Genomic DNA, 5,934 nt, shown 5'->3' with positions numbered 1-5,934 from the left:
TGCTTGTTTGCTTGTTTGTTTGTTTGTTTGCTTGTTTGTTTGTTTGTTTGTTTGTTTGTTTGTTTGCTTGTTTGTTTGTTTGTTTGTTTGTTTGTTTGTTTGTTTGTTTGTTTGTTTGCTTGTTTGTTTGTTTGTTTGCTTGTTTGTTTGTTTGTTTGCTTGTTTGTTTGTTTGTTTGCTTGTTTGCTTGTTTGTTTGTTTGTTTGCTTGTTCGTTTGTTTGTTTGTTTGCTTGTTTGTTTGCTTGTTCGTTTGTTTGTTTGTTTGCTTGTTTGTTTGCTTGTTTGCTTGTTTGTTTGCTTGTTTGTTTGTTTGTTTGTTTGCTTGTTTGTTTGTTTGTTTGCTTGTTTGCTTGTTTGTTTGTTTGTTTGCTTGTTCGTTTGTTTGTTTGTTTGCTTGTTTGCTTGTTTGTTTGTTTGTTTGCTTGTTTGTTTGCTTGTTTGTTTGTTTGTTTGTTTTTTTGTTCGTTCTTCAGGAGGATCTGGAGAATGGTGAGGAGGTGGCCACGTGTCCGAGCTGTTCCCTCATCGTTAAAGTCATCTATGATAAGGTGAGAGAAAAATAAAATCCTCCAGTGATTGACCTTAGACCGTCAGAGAGAACCAGATTATCTGCTTTAGAGGGATCAGATTAAAAAGAAGATTTAAACAGTTCTGGAAACACCTGAGTCCATGTTTACATTATGTGAACATCAGAACAAGTCTACTGTGTTACACTGGTTCTCTGTGAACTCTAGAGATGGTTGACCGTTCTCTGTAAACTCTAGAGACGGTTGACCGTTCACTGTAAACTCTAGAGATGGTTGACCGTTCTCTGTGAACTGTAGAGATGGTTGACCGTTCACTGTAAACTCTAGAGATGGTTGACCGTTCTCTGTGAACTCTAGAGATGGTTGACCGTTCTCTGTAAACTCTAGAGATGGTTGACCGTTCTCTGTGAACTGTAGAGATGGTTGACCTTCTCTGTAAACTCTAGAGATGGTTGACCGTTCTCTGTGAACTCTAGAGATGGTTGACCGTTCTCTGTAAACTCTAGAGATTGTTGACCGTTCTCTGTAAACTCTAGAGATGGTTGACCGTTCTCTGTGAACTGTAAAGATCATTGACCGTTCTCTGTGAACTCTAGAGATGGTTGACCGTTCTCTGTGAACTGTAAAGATCATTGACCGTTCTCTGTGAACTCTAGAGATGGTTGACCGTTCTCTGTGAACTGTAAAGATCATTGACCGTTCTCTGTGAACTCTAGAGATGGTTGACCGTTCTCTGTAAACTCTAGAGATTGTTGACCGTTCTCTGTAAACTCTAGAGATGGTTGACCGTTCTCTGTGAACTGTAAAGATCATTGACCGTTCTCTGTGAACTCTAGAGATGGTTGACCGTTCTCTGTGAACTGTAAAGATCATTGACCGTTCTCTGTGAACTCTAGAGATGGTTGACCGTTCTCTGTAAACTCTAGAGATTGTTGACCGTTCTCTGTGAACTCTAGAGATGGTTGACCGTTCTCCGTGAACTCTAGAGATGGTTGACCGTTCCCTGTAAACTCTAGAGATGGTTGACCGTTCTCTGTGAACTGTAGAGATGGTTGACCGTTCTCTGTGAACTCTAAAGATGGTTGACCGTTCACTGTAAACTCAAGAGATGGTTGACCATTCTCTGTGAACTGTAAAGATCGTTGACCATTCTCTGTGAACTCTAGAGATGGTTGACTGTTCTCTGTGAACTGTAGAGTTTGTCGACCGTCCTCTGTAAACTCTAGAGATGGTTGACCATTCTCTGTGAACTGTAAAGATCATTGACCATTCTCTGTGAACTGTAGAGATGGTTGACTGTTCTCTGTGAACTCTAGAGATGGTTGACCGTTCTCTGTAAACTCTAGAGATGGTTGACCATTCACTGTGAACTGTAGAGATGGTTGACCGTTCTCTGTAAACTCTAGAGATGGTTGACCATTCTCTGTGAACTGTAAAGATCGTTGACCATTCTCTGTGAACTGTAGAGATGGTTGACCGTTCTCTGTAAACTCTAGAGATGGTTGACCATTCTCTGTGAACTCTAGAGATGGTTGACCGTTCTCTGTAAACTCTAGAGATGGTTGACCGTTCTCTGTAAACTCTAGAGATGGTTGACCATTCTCAGTGAACTCTAGAGATGGTTGACCATTCTCTGTGAACTGTAAAGATCGTTGACCGTTCTCTGTAAACTCAAGAGATGGTTGACCATTTTCTGTGAACTCTAGAGATGGTTGACTGTTCTCTGTAAACTCTAGAGACGGTTGACCGTTCTCTGTGAACTCTAGAGACGGTTGACCGTTCTCTGTGAACTCTAGAGACAGTTGACCATTCTCTGTGAACTCTAGAGACGGTTGACCTTTCTCTGTGAACTCTACAGATGGTTGACCGTTCTCTGTAAACTCTAGAGATGGTTGACCGTTCTCTGTGAACTCTAGAGATGGTTGACCATTCTCTGTGAACTGTAGAGATGGTTGACCATTCTCTGTAAACTCTAGAGATGGTTGACCATTCTCTGTGAACTCTAGAGATGGTTGACTGTTCTCTGTAAACTCTAGAGATGGTTGACCGTTCTCTGTAAACTCTAGAGATGGTTGACCATTCTCTGTGAACTCTAGAGATGGTTGACCATTCTCTGTGAACTGTAAAGATCGTTGACCGTTCTCTGTAAACTCAAGAGATGGTTGACCATTTTCTGTGAACTCTAGAGATGGTTGACTGTTCTCTGTAAACTCTAGAGACGGTTGACCGTTCTCTGTGAACTCTAGAGACGGTTGACCGTTCTCTGTGAACTCTAGAGACAGTTGACCATTCTCTGTGAACTCTAGAGACGGTTGACCTTTCTCTGTGAACTCTACAGATGGTTGACCGTTCTCTGTGAACTCTAGAGATGGTTGACCGTTCTCTGTGAACTCTAGAGATGGTTGACCGTTCTCTGTGAACTCTAGAGATGGTTGACCGTTCTCTGTGAACTCTAGAGATGGTTGACCGTTCTCTGTGAACTCTAGAGATGGTTGACCGTTCTCTGTAAACTCTAGAGATTGTTGACCGTTCTCTGTAAACTCTAGAGATGGTTGACCATTCTCTGTGAACTGTAAAGATCATTGACCGTTCTCTGTAAACTCAAGAGATGGTTGACCGTTCTCTGTGAACTGTAAAGATCATTGACCGTTCTCTGTGAACTCTAGAGATGGTTGACCGTTCTCTGTGAACTCTAGAGATGGTTGACCGTTCTCTGTAAACTCTAGAGATGGTTGACCGTTCTCTGTGAACTGTAGAGATGGTTGACCGTTCTCTGTGAACTCTAAAGATGGTTGACCGTTCACTGTAAACTCAAGAGATGGTTGACCATTCTCTGTGAACTGTAAAGATCGTTGACCATTCTCTGTGAACTGTAGAGATGGTTGACTGTTCTCTGTGAACTGTAGAGTTTGTCGACCGTCCTCTGTAAACTCTAGAGATGGTTGACCATTCTCTGTGAACTGTAAAGATCATTGACCATTCTCTGTGAACTGTAGAGATGGTTGACTGTTCTCTGTGAATTCTAGAGATGGTTGACCGTTCTCTGTAAACTCTAGAGATGGTTGACCGTTCTCTGTAAACTCTAGAGATGGTTGACCATTCTCTGTGAACTCTAGAGATGGTTGACCATTCTCTGTAAACTCTAGAGATGGTTGACCGTTCTCTGTAAACTCTAGAGATAGTTGACCATTCTCTGTGAACTGTAAAGATCGTTGACCGTTCTCTGTAAACTCTAGAGATGGTTGACCGTTCTCTGTGAACTCTAGAGATGGTTGACCGTTCTCTGTAAACTCTAGAGATGGTTGACCATTCACTGTGAACTGTAGAGATGGTTGACCGTTCTCTGTAAACTCTAGAGATGGTTGACCATTCTCTGTGAACTGTAAAGATCGTTGATCATTCTCTGTGAACTGTAGAGATGGTTGACCATTCTCTGTAAACTCTAGAGATGGTTGACCATTCTCTGTGAACTCTAGAGATGGTTGACTGTTCTCTGTAAACTCTAGAGATGGTTGACCGTTCTCTGTAAACTCTAGAGATGGTTGACCATTTTCTGTGAACTCTAGAGATGGTTGACTGTTCTCTGTAAACTCTAGAGACGGTTGACCGTTCTCTGTGAACTCTAGAGACAGTTGACCATTCTCTGTGAACTCTAGAGACGGTTGACCATTCTCTGTGAACTCTAGAGACGGTTGACCTTTCTCTGTGAACTCTACAGATAGTTGACCGTTCTCTGTAAACTCTAGAGACGGTTGACCGTTCTCTGTGAACTCTAGAGACGGTTGACCGTTCTCTGTGAACTCTAGAGACGGTTGACCGTTCTCTGTGAACTCTAGAGACGGTTGACCGTTCTCTGTGAACTCTAGAGACGGTTGACCGTTCTCTGTGAACTCTAGAGACGGTTGACCGTTCTCTGTGAACTCTAGAGACGGTTGACCGTTCTCTGTGAACTCTAGAGACGGTTGACCGTTCTCTGTGAACTCTAGAGACGGTTGACCGTTCTCTGTGAACTGTAAAGATCATTGACCATTCTCTGTGAACTGTAGAGATGGTTGACTGTTCTCTGTGAACTGTAGAGATGGTTGACCATTCTCTGTGACATCTAGAGATGTCTAAACTCTAGAGTTCTAATGAATCTGTCCAGTTCTTCAGTTCATCCAGATCAGTGGCGTATTCTAGTTTGTCTTGGCTTGAACTCGTGCTGCACATTGACAACTTTTATTGTGAAGGCTTACAGGAAGTGGTCACTTTGTTTCCTGTTTCAGGAGCTGTTCATGTCTGGAGAGATTGTGGACGCTCCGTCAACGTCTTTGGAACCCAAACTGGAGCTGGTCCAGTCCTCCTGACTGCTGTCTCTATTGGACTGATCCCCTGATCAATCAGTTAAAGAGATAATGCTACAGCCACAGTTTCTTCTTCTGTGGTTTCAGCTCATTGTCTGATCTGTAAATATGTTTAAATATTAACTTGTCTCTGTGTTTATAATAAAAGCTTGAAACCTCCGCTCGTCTTCATGTTTTTATGAGAGTCACTGAAGGTTTTAAACGAACCTCTGAGACCAGCAGACCTCTAAGGAGCAGTTCAGGGGAACCTTCAGCCACCACGCTGACCTCAGGGATCCTGTATGAGAGCCGGATCAGCCTTAAATAGTTGATTAGTACTAACGAGCCACTTGATTGGTTAATAATGCCAGTTCTGTTGATAGTCCATGTTTTTAAAATCATTGAACACCATTTAATTTTAAATCTGATCCACCTGACTTTTAAAAGGTCAAAGGTTCAGCTGAAATGTATAAAGTAAGCAAGAAGGTGCTGGTCTATCTCTACAGGTTGAATTAAAAAAGACACAAAGATCCTGTTTGTTTTTTATCTTCTGTTTTACTAGTATCATAATAGTTTAATGGTTGGTGGTATCTGACCTTTAAATGACCTTCATCTGTGGAAGAGAACGTCAGTCCTCTGCTGTTTTTAGGCCTCGTCAACACCAGAGTTCAGATTGAAAGGTTTTTATTCTTGAACAGGTTCAAACATGTTAGAAACTAAACAGATGACTGCCAGTCCTGAGAAATCTCCAGATCATCCTGAAGGTGGCGCTCCACTTAAGGCAGGCGTGTTACTGCTGCTAGTCTGCAGTAGCCCTGCCCATCCCCATCTTCAGGACCCAAAAGTGGGACAACCAGGGACAAACCACTCTGACCCCATCTGTTCATCAGTCCACTTTAATGTTGAGGTGAAGATCCAGGTCTCTGTGGGACTGGTCCAAACCCTGGACCCAGAAAAGTCAAACACAACCTCCTTCATCAGCAACATGTGTTATACTATGTCATTTAAACATGTGTTATACTATGTTATTTACACATGTGTTATACTATGACATTTAAACATGTGTTATACTATGTCATTTACA

At 42.1% G+C, this 5,934-nt stretch overlaps 1 long non-coding RNA gene across 1 annotated transcript; it reads left to right on the top strand.

Moving 5' to 3' along the window:
- Positions 1-359: 359 nt before the first annotated feature.
- On the top strand, positions 360-5,030 carry LOC121506328. Its single transcript, XR_005991633.1, has 2 exons — positions 360-549; positions 4,794-5,030. It is a non-coding gene; the product is annotated as an uncharacterized LOC121506328 (long non-coding RNA).
- Positions 5,031-5,934: the final 904 nt, after the last annotated feature.

The sequence above is a fragment of the Cheilinus undulatus genome, linkage group 24, assembly GCF_018320785.1.
Source record: "Cheilinus undulatus linkage group 24, ASM1832078v1, whole genome shotgun sequence".
Lineage (NCBI taxonomy): Eukaryota > Metazoa > Chordata > Actinopteri > Labriformes > Labridae > Cheilinus > Cheilinus undulatus.
The sequence above is the reverse complement of the archived record's forward strand: the minus strand, read 5'-3'. Positions and strand labels throughout refer to the sequence as shown.